The following is a 15,237-nucleotide window of genomic DNA, read 5'->3' on the forward strand; positions in this document are numbered from 1 at the left end:
GTATAGTTCTTATTCCCAAAGTAATATGAAACGAGCTCACAAGTTTATCTGGAAACAACTTTTACGATAATCGGGCATCCAAGTCAACCCACAAACCAACGAGCTCGCGAAGAAAATGGATCGCGTTAGCCCGAGCTTGTTGCACGGACAAACTGAGTCACTGTTATCGTGCGATTAGGGTCGAAAAGGGCGTTTATTGGGAAACAGTAAGTAAGACCCTGTAATGTAAAAAATCTCATTTTGCATGGGATTATCTAAACTGAAAAAATGTTCGTTTCAAAATGTTCGTGATCGATTCGGGAATAAATGATAAAGTTGCATGCATGACGACCATCAACATGTGATAATCACTTTTTGTAAATTCCAAAGAACCATTTCGTTTTAGTACCAGTTCTGCTCATGTCAGCGAAATATCGCTTCTACCAATTGCTCATTTGGGCATTAAGTGCTTCTACTGACACGTACCATACTTTCCAAGTTTTACAACCTCAGCCCAGTTCGGCGACAACGACAACGCCGAATGCGAACGCGCAAAAGTGGTCGTTTAGTCGCGACGCCGTCATCGTCATCCCTCGGCCAACAAGTGTCACGTTCCCATATTCCAGTTATGAGGCTTTTGCTACGTTGGCGCCTCTAGGGGGACCAATAAAAATCGGATACCTATATGGAAAGCAGTTGTCGTGGCGGCGCGGCGTCGTCGCACAAACAACGGGATCATTTCTGCATGCGCTTCGCCGAGTTATGATTATTTCTGTTCGGTTTCTTCCAATGGTATTCTCTTGCTCCGGTTTCGAGAAGAAATGCGACACTGTTGGCCAGTTGATTTCCATACAGTTGTTTTGTCGTTATTTATCGAGTCACAATCAATGGGAAGGAGCGCTGTTTATAAACATTCGGGCAATTTTGAGCTCTTAAGTCGCTCCAGGGTTGCGTGATGGGTGCTGAAATCAGTAACCTTCAACCTCATCAGCTACACTTTGATCAGCTATACCAAGATATCTTTAAAATAATCATAGTTTTATAAAAAAATGAAAAAAAAAAATCTATGGAATTGAATATTAACAGTTTATTTTCATACTTCAAAAAAGTCTCCTGAAATTTTAATTGGCATTTTAAATTTTGTAATTTTAATAACAAATTTAATGAAAAAATATTCTAAAATAAAAATAAACAAAGAAAACTTAACCAAAATCTACAGAAAAAAAAATAAAATAAGAGTTATCAAATCAAAGTAAAAGCCTCCTGTGACAAGTTATACCAAAACTTGATACATTGAGTGAATCTATCAGGCTTGAATGAAAAAATAATAAAATAAATGTGACAAAGTTACTTGTTTAAGATATGTTTCTACATAAGAATCCATTCCCTATTTGTAAACCACTGGCTCGGATCGATCCTCGTCTAAAATTAGCAACAACGGTTCGAACAAGGATTAGCAAAAATGCTTCCCAACAACCGGTGTAATATACTCAAACGTCGAAGAACCACATCAGGCGAAACATAATAAATCAAATCAATCTTCCCAACGGCAAAAATGAAATATGCTCTAGTCTCAAGGCTAGTCACCACTCCGTCCCCACCCAGCAGCACATGCAGGCAGGAGATTCAGTGTAGAAACACCGACAACTGACAACTAGTTACGGGAAAAGATTGCACCCGAGCGATAAGCAGTCCCGACCAAACGCAAACCGTTTGAAATCGACGGGTTTATGTTACAAAGCATTTGATCGCCAATAAAAATGATAATCCGCGCTTGTTGGCTATAACGAGAGCCGTCGTACAGGACCGACCGACCGGGGCTCCTCCTGGGAAGGCATACCTCTAGTCTAGTTGCTTAGATGCCGAGATATGGATGCGAGAATTTGAATAGAGATTGAAAACGAGGGAACTGGTTTCCAGCGCCGGACGGATTCCCGGCGACGACGATGACGACCACGACGAAATACGATCATTTGCGCACCCGGCGGTGATTGAACGCTGAAACTAGGTGGCGTTTTTAGGTGGTGGTGGATTTTGAGAATAGGGTGGGATTGTCGCCTGGCCTGATGAATGTGCGGTTTGCCGTTCATTGAACTGGATGATGGTTCAACACTTTGGTGCTTGCTGAATTGTGGAATATTTTCGAAAAATTTCTTTACAATGAAGAAATTTAAAAAATAATCTCAATCGGATGCAAGACAGCCGAGAATTGCAGAACATGGGTTTGCACGGTAGGACGATGGAAGCGCGAGTTGATATTGACCGACCATTGACTTATGTGCATTATAATTATTGAATTGTGCAGTGATAATGTTTAGCTAGTCCCATGGTTCCACATTTACAAACACGGAGTAGCAGCCGCGATGTGTACGGTTATCTTTGCTTTGCTTTGCTTTGCTTTGCTTTGCTTTGCTTTGCTTTGCTTTGCTTTGCTTTGCTTTGCTTTGCTTTGCTTTGCTTTGCTTTGCTTTGCTTTGCTTTGCTTTGCTTTGCTTTGCTTTGCTTTGCTTTGCTTTGCTTTGCTTTGCTTTGCTTTGCTTTGCTTTGCTTTGCTTTGCTTTGCTTTGCTTTGCTTTGCTTTGCTTTGCTTTGCTTTGCTTTGCTTTGCTTTGCTTTGCTTTGCTTTGCTTTGCTTTGCTTTGCTTTGCTTTGCTTTGCTTTGCTTTGCTTTGCTTTGCTTTGCTTTGCTTTGCTTTGCTTTGCTTTGCTTTGCTTTGCTTTGCTTTGCTTTGCTTTGCTTTGCTTTGCTTTGCTTTGCTTTGCTTTGCTTTGCTTTGCTTTGCTTTGCTTTGCTTTGCTTTGCTTTGCTTTGCTTTGCTTTGCTTTGCTTTGCTTTGCTTTGCTTTGCTTTGCTTTGCTTTGCTTTGCTTTGCTTTGCTTTGCTTTGCTTTGCTTTGCTTTGCTTTGCTTTGCTTTGCTTTGCTTTGCTTTGCTTTGCTTTGCTTTGCTTTGCTTTGCTTTGCTTTGCTTTGCTTTGCTTTGCTTTGCTTTGCTTTGCTTTGCTTTGCTTTGCTTTGCTTTGCTTTGCTTTGCTTTGCTTTGCTTTGCTTTGCTTTGCTTTGCTTTGCTTTGCTTTGCTTTGCTTTGCTTTGCTTTGCTTTGCTTTGCTTTGCTTTGCTTTGCTTTGCTTTGCTTTGCTTTGCTTTGCTTTGCTTTGCTTTGCTTTGCTTTGCTTTGCTTTGCTTTGCTTTGCTTTGCTTTGCTTTGATCTGATTAATCTTGGTTTTTAGTTGCTTTTTACTCGTGAATTTTAAATTAGGCTAATTCTTCACGCTGATTAATATTGTCTTTAATAACAATTTCCGCCTTTTGCGCGTATCATCACTTTTGTGAGTGTCATCATGGATGATATACTTTATTAAATTTCCGTGCTTCTTTCAATATGTACACAGGTCCAAAAAGATAAACATGGTATTATTTTTTCAAACAGCAGCCACTGGGCTGTTCAATATTTAACCAATTCGTGTTATGAAACCACAAACCACGAATAAATTATCAATCGCTGGTAAAAATCATTAATGGTTATACCCCCGTCTCTCGTGGCCCTATCCCACACAAACGGTCACATCACAAATCTAGAAAATTAACAACACCACACTAGAGTGCCACCGGATCGACCTTGTTTGCGTTTTGTCTCGCTCAATCGGCGAGGGTAATTACTGTTACCGTCGGACGGAACCGAACATGTCACATTTTTACGGCTTTTATTGTATCACCTGTCAATAAGAGGTTGACTTTTTATGCCATAATTATGCAAATTTTATCGCCGGCGGTCTCTTGTTCGTCGTAAACTTGTTTACCCTGTGTAGAGGAGAGCAGTCAGTGACTTTCGATTCCAACCCCAGAAGCCTTGTCTATTCTCGTTTTGGGACACGATGAGCAGCGTGTGTGCCCTCCCACTTGCGTATGCAGATGTTAGTAGCCGTTAAAATTTCCATAAACACCACATTTCTCCCGGGAAAGAGTTCATAATTTTTAGAGTTCATGAAGAGTCCAGAAATCGAACGCAAAATTTCTCCTTCTTGGACCTCCTTTTCCGGGGATCGAACCAAATGAATTCGAATGGGTGTTCCGTTATTTTCACTCAATTAACAGATTACCATTGCTGCAGAACCGCAAGCATGAGTGCGCGCGCGGACATTTGTTACTACCGCCGCCGCCAATCGCATCGTATCAAACATGGACCTGTAACCGGCAGAAACGTCCATTTTATGCATCGATAAAGATAGTAGTTTACGATTATTGACCACCATCGGAGACGTTGCACCACCGCCGTTGTCCATCGCCTTTGACTTCAACCATGACATGGGCGTAGTTGGAAGGAGGTAGTGTGGAGTCATTGACTTCCGGGTTTGTATACATCCACCTTTTTCAGAATTTTTTATTTGAAAGTTATGATGGTAGATTCAAAAAGGCCTATTTTTTGTTGCTGGGACTCAAAAGAAAGCACAAACATCCATCAGATTGAATCGACTTTTCGTTGGAGGAACCGGAAAGCGCATCTTGATGACCGTTTTCACATATGGATACATGGGACGACCACCAGAATGAGATAATTCCAAGTTAATGAAAACAAAAACAAACTTTCGTCGAACACCCTTGAAGAGACAAGACTCATAGATTCTCGGTTAAAGACATGTCGTGATGGCAAAAGAATTAACCTAGTATCTGGTTTGGAAACGGAATGCGCATCGCGACAACCATGACAATGTTCATACAATTTCAGGATGAAAATCTTTTGATTTATCGTGACACAGATAGAAATACAAGCCCGTATTTCATAAATGTGGAAGTACTGAGAACTTAATAAAAGCCTTAAAAAACAGTTTGCTTAGGAAAGCTTTACTTTTGGCTCTTTAATAAGTTTTCTTAAATTTAAAGCAATTTGCTGTAACTTCAAAAAAAAATGTTGCTGCAGAGATGCGATGACTTTTCTTAAATAGTTACAGTGCCGTGTAGAACAATAAAATAAAATATTTGTATAAAATATAATACCTAATTGGTCGGGGTAATTCGTGTCAGAATTGTGTCTGACATACCTATACCGCCCCTTGCATTCCAAAACCTGACTGCGCCATCGAACAGCAGTATTCCATGCTCACAAACCGCGCAGGTAGGAGTAGCTCGATGTCCACAAGAAAATTTCGTTTCTGAAGCCAGTGCCATTGACTCGAATGTCCCGTTTCGAGGCATCCGGTAGCCGCTACTGTGTACATTCACCCTTTGGATCGATTGGTGCTCTCTTTTTCCTTCTGCACCGCCTCCGGTCAATAATTGTGGCGACAATTGGCATCGAATGCCACCTGATGAATGCTGTTTGGAGTCGAGTAGAGAGTGCAGAGGACCCAGATCCCAACCCAGACGTTTTCCGATAATGGAAAAGTGCAATTCAATCCATGCTGTTGGTTGTAGGATTCGCTGCATCAGGTGGGATGATGGTTAGCTCAGTCTTCGAGTGTTTCTACACCTTCGGAACACTTTCCAAACGATCCAAACGGTAATCGAATTGGGTGTTACTCCGTGTAGCAAACGGAACGACGAGCATTGGGTATAACACCCATGTTTCCCTGCTTGCCTTTGAAAGCGCATTAGGGATAAAACGAAGCACGTAAGCAGTTATATAATAACAAATTGAGACAGTTGTGATGTCCTAGTAACGGTTATTGAGACCATCATGGCACTAGAGAGCTTTGATTGCCTCAATTGGAGACCGAACGGGGGCGCCATTATTTGACAAACAACACTTGTGCAACTCGAATTCGGAATGACCTTCGCGCAGTCGTGGAATTTTAATTGAATGACACCATCGCTCTAAAGTAACTTTTTATTGTCGCTTGTAAACCAAGATTTTTCCCAAGTGCCATCCCAAAGTTTTACGACTCAATTTAGAGCATCGTTGTTTGCTATAGGTATTTTCTATTTGTAACGACCGACTAACGATTTGCGACGAAAACGACACCCAAGTGATGGCGACGCGACGATGACGAGTTCTGTTGAGGGGTACAAGATGTTCATCATTCTCACAGAAAGTTGAAGGACCAAGATTATTGGAAACGCTTCTTTCGTCTTTCGTCACCCATTGGCCATTATTAGTATGGCTTTTAATTGATCACCCTTTGGTTGGCAGCAACCAGCTCTGCTCTGGCGACTGGGTCGCTCAGACGAGAAGTATGCTCTTCTTGCCAAACTAAACTACGCACCCATCGCAATCAACAAATGAAGCCAATATGGGTTTGACTCAGCGGCAACGGGTTAACGAAGCAACACGATGGTGCTGAAGCTGGAGCAAGAAAGGCAAGAAACGTGAGATTAAGATGTTGTGGGCTTATGAAGTTGTTCGTATTTGACGAAATCATCTTTGAAAAGCGAGTTTATGAGTTGACTGGTTAATGCATTTTAATTTATCTTGGAATCTTCATTACTTCGAGCTGGGCGTTGTGACAAACAGTATAGTCATCAATGTGAAGTAGTACTGTAGAGTCGAATTTAGAAATCTAGCCATTAAAAGGGAAACATTGATCATTGTTGAGCTGTTGACCCAGAAGATTAGAGAGTACGATTCACAATCCAAACCAATAGTGTGAGAATATGTGAACAGAAAATATGTCTGACCAGTGAATTTGCACGATTTCGGCGTCATTGTCACATCACCCAGAATAAAAATGAATCACAAGGGAAAGAAAAAAAAACATCTATCTTCTATACTTACATATAATAATGAATTTCTATCTATATGACCCTTATAGATTCGGAAACTACAGGACCGCGATTGACAGCTAGTAGGGAAGAAATCTATTTTGTCATATGCGTTAATTCCCGTAATATCAGACGGAAAATAGCCGATAGTTATAGTTATTCCAACTTACCTTTGCCAATGACTCATCAGATGGAAGTAAAAAGATGTAGACTACAGTAGTTTACAAAATAAAATGAAAGTCGCGAACTTCTGTCAACGACCAAAATTTTTGATGCACAATTTAGCGTTGATTTCAAAACCGTGCTTCAAAAATTTTTAAGTAGAACAGAACTTCCATATTTTAAAATTTTAGGGATTTTCGGCCTTTTCAGTCGGTAAAATTAGCGAAAACTATTTTACCTCTACATCAGACGGTTTCAGTTGCTTTAATATTGAAGTTTTACAACTTTTTAAAATACGGAATTTACTAAAATTCAAATATTTTGCTTTTTGTTTAACCTATTATAAATCTTTTTCCATAAATTTAAAGCTGAACATAATACCATTCGATCATCTGAATGCAGGTTTTGCGTCAGATTGATGAAATTCAAGATATTGGCAAGTTTTAGGGACGATCTCCTTATATTTTAGCAAAATTTCCAAAAATATATGAAGAAATGTATTTTTTTCAATTATAAAAAAAACAATTTAAAAATTCTTTCTCAACGTTTATCTGACATATCATACGTAGGCGAGTTACAGTAAAAAATTCAGCTCAATCGGAGCATTGATTACGAAGAATGAGATGTCTGAAGTGAGTGACTTTGCTTAAAAAAATAGAACAAAAATCAATTTCAAATCATCAACCTTGTATAGAAAGTCGAAAAAAATTCCGCTCTACTATATATTTTTTCCTTTGCGTTTTCGAATTCAGGGCATGATTCTACGCCAAAAATGATCATCAGCTTACCGAGTTCAAAAATGCTGTAAGCTAGAGCTATCAATAACCACCCCCCGTAGCACTGGAAAACGAATAATTGCGCAATATTCCACGTTTAAATTTCACTCCACTTACGATTTCACCATTTTTGTCGTTTTGCGTTTGTAGAAGGCCGGTAACATGTTTGTTTACAATTACAGCTGCCTTCTAAGGAGAATGCAAGCAAATGTGTGCGTGGACTTTCTGCATACGAAACATCGTATTTCACGACCACAGAGAAGGATTTCTTCGTTGCCCTGTGGCGAATTATGACCTGGTGGGAAAAAATATATATTGAAATATTTTGGTCAATATTAAAAAGCTACATCCATTTCAATTTGAAAGTTTCTGCTCAATTGTACTTGAACACATGATTTGATTTGGATTGCAAAGAATTTGACCAACTTTTCGAATAAACACCTACGGTTAAACCATAATTGTTGACCATCCTATGTATCATAGTGTCACGTAGAAGGTGAGCCGGGAATTAAATACAGGATGTGCCAGAAATAGACGTGGACTTAACGGAAACAGAATTCGAGGGACAATTATTCAATCTTATCATTTTAAGTAAATTGTAGTTCTTTTACAATATTTTTTAACATGATGTGGAAGCTAATTTAAAAATCAATTATTGATACCAAATTGGCCATGAGGTGTTAGGCAAGGTGCAAGAATAAAATCTATCATTATTGGTCGGTGCTTCCACAAACGGGAATTAGACGAAATCCCTATCACATAAAAACAGTGATACGTCATTCTGTGTTGATTCGTGCTTTGACTTTTGTAATTCTGCAATCTTGTTGAACACTTGTTTGAACTGTTTTATCATAACACATTCCTATCTATTGCAAATATTGAAATCCATACACTAAATCATTTCCTTTTTTTGCTTTCAGGTGAGTTCCGTTCAAGAGCAGTGCAGCTGAGACAGTCTATCTCAAGTAAGGTATTGAAAATTTACGCATTATCTGTTTCAAATTTAGCAAGTTGGCGAACAATAATAATGGTTTGAGTCAAAAACCCTCTTCGAAATTACAATGTTGAAACGTTGTGACATTGGTGAGTACATGCACTAAAAAAAACGCGTTTGATGAACACATTGAGATTTGCTCCGGTGGGAATCGAACCCAAGACTCTAGAAGAAATCTAGATCACCATGCTGAAAGAGCAAGTGGAGGGCTCCTACCAGCAGATATTTTCGTTCAGCCAAATATTCCGAGAAGATGCTGCAAATTCCATGTAGACGCGGATAAATCTGGAGAAATCTTCCAGAATTCTCCACTAGACTGCTTCTGTATTTTTTCACAGTATTATTCTTGATATTCCTGCTTAAGTTTTTCCAGGAAGTTTCTTCAGGATTGCTATCGACAGTTTTCCAAGATTCAAGGGTGTCCCGCATGAAATTGCAACACCAACAGTTTATTATACGTAGATGATGCCATCAAAATTTCACCAGTATCGGTTTAGTATTGATGGAGATATCTCTGACGCGAGAAATTTAGATTTCGGGAATCTTGTACAAACAAAGAATAAAAATAACAAATAATTTACGTATGTGTAACGCTTGAGTCAGAAATACTGAACCGATTACAATGATTTTTTTTCTGTAGGTGGCGTATGTATGTAGAAATATTATTTGAAAATTTCATTCGTTTTGGTCAAACGGATAAAAAGTTTTGGTTTTATATGTAGCCAGACTTTTGGCAAAAGCAAAACTGTTTTATTGTTTTGTGACATTCAAAGTTTTCTAACTTTAAAAGTGTTAAGTCAAAATGGCTCAAAATTTGATTGAAAACATGTTATTATATTAGGATAACTTTGTCAAATTTTATTGAGAATCGCAGCAGTCGAAATCTGAGAGTCGAAATAGTGCAAACGAACCTTAAAATTGTTAAGAAGGGCCTAAACTTCACTTTGAAGATGTTTGAGTTTTGAATTGTATAAAAATAAGTACTTATCAGATTTCGATGAAATTTTTACCACTTATTACTTATTATGTTGAAAACTTGTAGTATAATTTTCAGACGTTTTGACACACTAACAGTAAAGTTATAGTTCAAACCATTTTCAAAATAAGTGTACAATATTCTAAAAATCTAATATTCTCGCGTCGGAGATACATATCTCCGTCAATACATAACCGATTCCGATGAAATTTGTATAGCATCATCTACACATAATAGACTGTTGCTGGTTAAAAAATCAGCCGTTTTGATGCATGCAATCAAAAGTTATGCACTGTTTTCCGTGGTGCAATTTGGTTCGGGACACCCTTTACAACAATTCGTTCCGAGATTCCACCTTGACAATCTTCTAGGATTCTCGAATTCTGATCAATTTCTCTTGGAGCTTTTCACGAGATCCTACAGAGTTTCTCCCACAGGTTTTTCCGGTATTGCTCCCAGAGTCCCTCGTGGGATTTTGTCCTAATTCCTCCTACGTTCCCCATAACAATTTTCATGGTATTTCTTTCATTATTTTCACCACGATCTCCACAGAAGATTTCTCAGTTGTTCTCGTGGTATTTCTCCTAGAGTTTCACTCTGGATGCATTTTGAATGATTTTTCGCTATAGCTACCGGTATTTCTCTTGGAATTTTCCCAGGCGATCCTCAGAAGTTTCTCAGGATTTTTTTTGCAGAAGTTCCTCCTGGAATTTCTTCCGAAGTTTCAACTGTAATTTCTTCAAAAATTTTCTGAGAGTTGCTCTTGGGATTTTTCAGGAAATTACGTTCTGAAGATTTCTTGGGATGTCTCAAAGAGCTTTTCTGGAGATTTATTGTGGACTTTTTCCCAAAATTGTTACTTGAATTTCTTCCTGAGTTCCTTTTGGGATTTCTGCCGGAGCTCTTGTTGATGTTTTTCATGGAGATTTTCTCGCGATTTCTTCCACGGGATTTGCTCGTAATTGTTTACAGGAATTCTTGTAGTCACCCTTCTGAGCTATGTTTTTAAATGTTCCCACGATTACTCCCAGAGTTTTTCCTGCATCCCTACAGGAAATTGTCGCGAGATTGTGGATGTTCCTTCAAAAAATAGCTACCGGAGATCTTGTAAGGACTTTTCTAGGAGTTTTCTGGGAATAACTCGTGGGAGTACCTAAGAAATTTTCTGTAAGAAATTCCCTGAGAAATATCGGAAGAAACTCATGTAAAATTTCGAGAAAAACTCTGCAAAGACTTTTTCGAAAGGAGCTTTGGAAGAAATCCTGAGTCAAACTAGGGTATCCCGGAAAAAAAATCTGGGAGTTATCCTGGGAGAAAAAAATAGGGAAATGCGAAGAAAAACTCTGAATAACTCTGAGAGATAACACGGGACGAATTCCTAGAGAAATCACAGAAAACTTTCTGAAAGAACTTCTACAAAAATCTCGCAAAAATCTCGGGAAAAACTGTTGGAAAGCCATTTTGGAAAAGAACGGAGAGAAATTCCTGAAAACTAGCTAGTGTTACGTAATATTTGAACGAGCCCTTAGAACTTAGAAAGTTAAACTGCACCCTTACTGGGTCCGTCTTTCACGACTTTATCTCTCCTTTCGGCTTTAGATGTCAATCTCCCGTACTCTCAGCGACCTACGAAAAAACAAGTGTGAGCTTCTTGTATTCATTGTGAGTACATTCTATAAACAATACGCTTGCAGTTCTTGTTCGTAGGCCGCGAGAGTGCGGCAGATTGACATTTCAAGCTTCAAGGAGAGATGAAGTAGTGGACGACGGACCCGGTTAGGTTGACGCTTTGAATCCAGATTGACATTCTATTCCTCAGAATCGTGGCTTAGTTGGTTGAAGCGCTGGACTAGCGGTACCGAGTCTTGTGCTCGATTCTCACCAACACAAGTGGTATTTTTTTCATACATTTCTCTCAATTCCGAAATCCAAAGCACTTTGCCTTCGATCGTTAAACCTTTAATTTACGTCTATTTACGTTTCAGACGGTATTGCCGAAAACAGGCAAAACATTCATTGTCATATTCAAAACCGAGCAGTAATACGCATGTCTGACTGCAGATGTATGCAGAAGGTCTTTCAAATAAAAAGCTGCTATTTCAACGTATTATTTAGATAAATATTATTTAGCTAGAATAAAGAAGAATCAACAACAACGCCATTCTGTTGAGATTGTGTCGAATAAAAAATGCGTGGTAACCGAGAATAAGATATTTGTTAGGGAATTAAGTTCAGTACTAATATTTATCCTAAACTGGGCGCTTCCGTCCGTTATTTATGCTCACCACAGAACCTGAGACTAAGCTTCACACTTGATTGAAACCCAGTCACAGGTTTTAATTTTCAGTTATTTTGATCTCGCCCGCCCATTATAGGTGGCAATAATTCTTGCCAGAGTGGATTATGTGTGAACCAATTCCGAGGACGATGTCGGCAGCTTGAAAAGAGGATTAGGCGGCTCCATTTTCACACCGTCGACGACGACGCAACATCGATCGGAGCATAATAACCGCTAACAAGTCGAGAGCGGTTCCAATGACCATCACCGTTGCACCGTTCAGAGTGACGAAAACGACGACGGGAAGTCGTAAAAATGTGATCCCCCATAACACCCTAGCATGCTGTATTTGATGCCGAAAAAGCGGATCGCAACCACGCTGCTGCAGTGCCCTCTTTGGTTTGACCAACTTGGCAAAATTGCTATACGAACCGTGTTGCGAATCGATGCGACAATCGGAAAGAGAGAATACAGGTCAAACCAGAAGGCTAATGGAAAATCAATTTATAAAAGCTATATCGTTCTATCGTTGGTTGTTTGGCTGGATGTTGGGGGGATCGTGGTTCAAAATGCCGCGTGAAGTTTCTGAAACGTGTTTCCTGGCTGAAGTCCACATTTTAAAATCTTTGAAAGTGCTAACAGTCGAAACATTCACCAGACCAGTAACCAGGCGCCTCCATCAACCAAGTCAGTACAAGTCTATATGGAGACGCATGGTTGAAAAATGCATTACTGAGAATCCTTGTGGAAGAATTATAAATTTTAATAAAAATCTTGAAAAGCACAGTAGAGTATGGATCGATTTGACCGTTAGTGCATTTCAAATCGATTTCCCCCTACACAGCAAAGCTGCTGTGCTAGCGATGAGTGTCAACGTCAGTTATTGTCGTATATGTTGGAGAATAGATCCGATCAGTTTCGCATTTTAGAGACTGATTGGTGATGGGACAGCAGTGCGGACAGGAATGCATTCTCATCATCACTAGCCAATCGTCGTCGTTCGACGTCATCGCAATTGTCATCGAGAGCGGGTCATAAGTGTGAAGTCATAAATTATCATTTCGATGTGCTTTTTGCTCCAATGCTGGTTGATGCAAGACGTTGGGGCGTCGTCGTTCGAGTCTTCTTGATTGCGAATAACTCCTAGAGGAGATTCGCCCAAGGACAAATCAATTAATCATCAGTCGTCTTGCACTGGAAGGTGAGAAGAGGATTTGATTATGACTGAGCAGTGAAAATTAATTACCAGATTGCTGGAATTGATAGTCCTCGAAACGATTGATGACAAATATTGACTGAGAAGACTGGGAATTTGCTTGTCATTATCAAAAGGACATAGTCGCTCAAAGTGTTCACAAGTGAAACGCTGCTGTGTTACACAAAATGTCGCGACGTGTAAATGTCGCAAAAACCAGGAACGTGACATCAACGAAAATTACATCATAATTTTTAACGATGGCAATTAAAACCCGTGGATTAAAATTGTAATTGCTTGTGCTGCAATAGCCAGAACCATGTTGCTGGGGTTGTAATGAAAATTTAATTATTTCTGGGAAGGTGGCACTTCGCAAGGCAATATACACTTTTAAGTTCTACAAAGCTCAGCAAAAATTCGAGACGAAACTTTCTAACTGCATAAGAGGTATTGAATTCATATATATGCTACGGAAACGGCTAAGCAGTCTCGAGGAAATCAAACGATATTATTTGATTTTACCCAACGTTTCGATCACTTTTTGGTCTTCTTCAGGGGTTCTGGAAGGTTTATTGTATAGTTTTTTGTACTTTGAAATTAATGCATCTAACTTACAATCGCTGTTATCGTTCCAGAACCCCTGAAGAAGACCAAAAAAGTGGTCGAAACGTTGGGTAAATAGAAATAGTATCGTTTGACTTCCTCGAGACTGCTTAGCCGTTTCCGTAGCATAACTATCCCATTCAGTCGAACCCTCCCAATCCATTTACATTCATATAATTACGATCAACTTAAGGGTACGTAAAGGTCCGCAAAATAACAGTAAGCAGCTTTCAAGTTGCTTAAAAGACTCACACAAATTTACACCTGTTGACAATATTAGTTATGTATGTAACAAGTTGCAAAATGATTATTTAGAATTTTTAGGCCCGAGTCGTATTTTTATCCAACGAGGATTTCCGAGATGGATAAATACGATGAGTGATGAAAATATCGAGTTTTGCAACGAGTTCCATACAAAAAAATTTGTCATTACTAAAAATTAAATTTGAACAGGATCTATTTCCAGGTGAGCTACTTCTGCAGAATGAGGTACGGCTGAGTGTCACGGTCAATCCAAATCCAAACAAAATCCAATCCAAATCCAATCCAAATCCAATCCAAATCCAATCCAAATCCAATCCAAATCCAATCCAAATCCAATCCAAATCCAATCCAAATCCAATCCAAATCCAATCCAAATCCAATCCAAATACAATCTAAATCCAATCCAAATCCAATCCAAATCCAATCCAAATCCAATCCAAATCCAGTCCAAATCCAGTCCAAATCCAGTCCAAATCCAATCCAAATCCAATCCAAATCAAATCCAAATCCAATCCAAATCCAATCCAAATCCAATCCAAATCCAATCCAAATCCAATCCAAATCCAATCCAAATCCAATCCAAATCCAATCCAAATCCAATCCAAATCCAATCCAAATCCAATCCAAATCCAATCCAAATCCAATCCAAATCCAATCCAAATCCAATCCAAATCCAATCCAAATCCAATCCAAATCCAATCCAAATCCAATCCAAATCCAATCCAAATCCAATCCAAATCCAATCCAAATCCAATCCAAATCCAATCCAAATCCAATCCAAATCCAATCCAAATCCAATCCAAATCCAATCCAAATCCAATCCAAATCCAATCCAAATCCAATCCAAATCCAATCCAAATCCAATCCAAATCCAATCCAAATCCAATCCAAATCCAATCCAAATCCAATCCAAATCCAATCCAAATCCAATCCAAATCCAATCCAAATCCAATCCAAATCCAATCCAAACCCAATCCAAATCCAATCCAAATCCAATCCAAATCCAATCCAAATCCAATCCAAATCCAATCCAAATCCAATCCAAATCCAATCCAAATCCAATCCAAATCCAATCCAAATCCAATCCAAATCCAATCCAAATCCAATCCAAATCCAATCCAAATCCAATCCAAATCCAATCCAAATCCAATCCAAATCCAATCCAAATCCAATCCAAATCCAATCCAAATCCAATCCAAATCCAATCCAAATCCAATCCAAATCCAATCCAAATCCAATCCAAATCCAATCCAAATCCAATCCAAATCCAATCCAAATCCAATCCAAATCCAATCCAAATCCAATCCAAATCCA

General features: G+C 39.0%; 1 protein-coding gene across 1 annotated transcript in view; it reads left to right on the forward strand.

The window, feature by feature from the left end:
* Positions 1-15,237, forward strand: part of LOC109420434 (division abnormally delayed protein) — a 325,353-nt gene that overhangs the window by 159,521 nt on the left and 150,595 nt on the right. The gene's annotated exons all lie outside the window — the stretch shown is intronic.

Source organism: Aedes albopictus, chromosome 2 (assembly GCF_035046485.1).
Source record: "Aedes albopictus strain Foshan chromosome 2, AalbF5, whole genome shotgun sequence".
Taxonomy (NCBI): domain Eukaryota; kingdom Metazoa; phylum Arthropoda; class Insecta; order Diptera; family Culicidae; genus Aedes; species Aedes albopictus.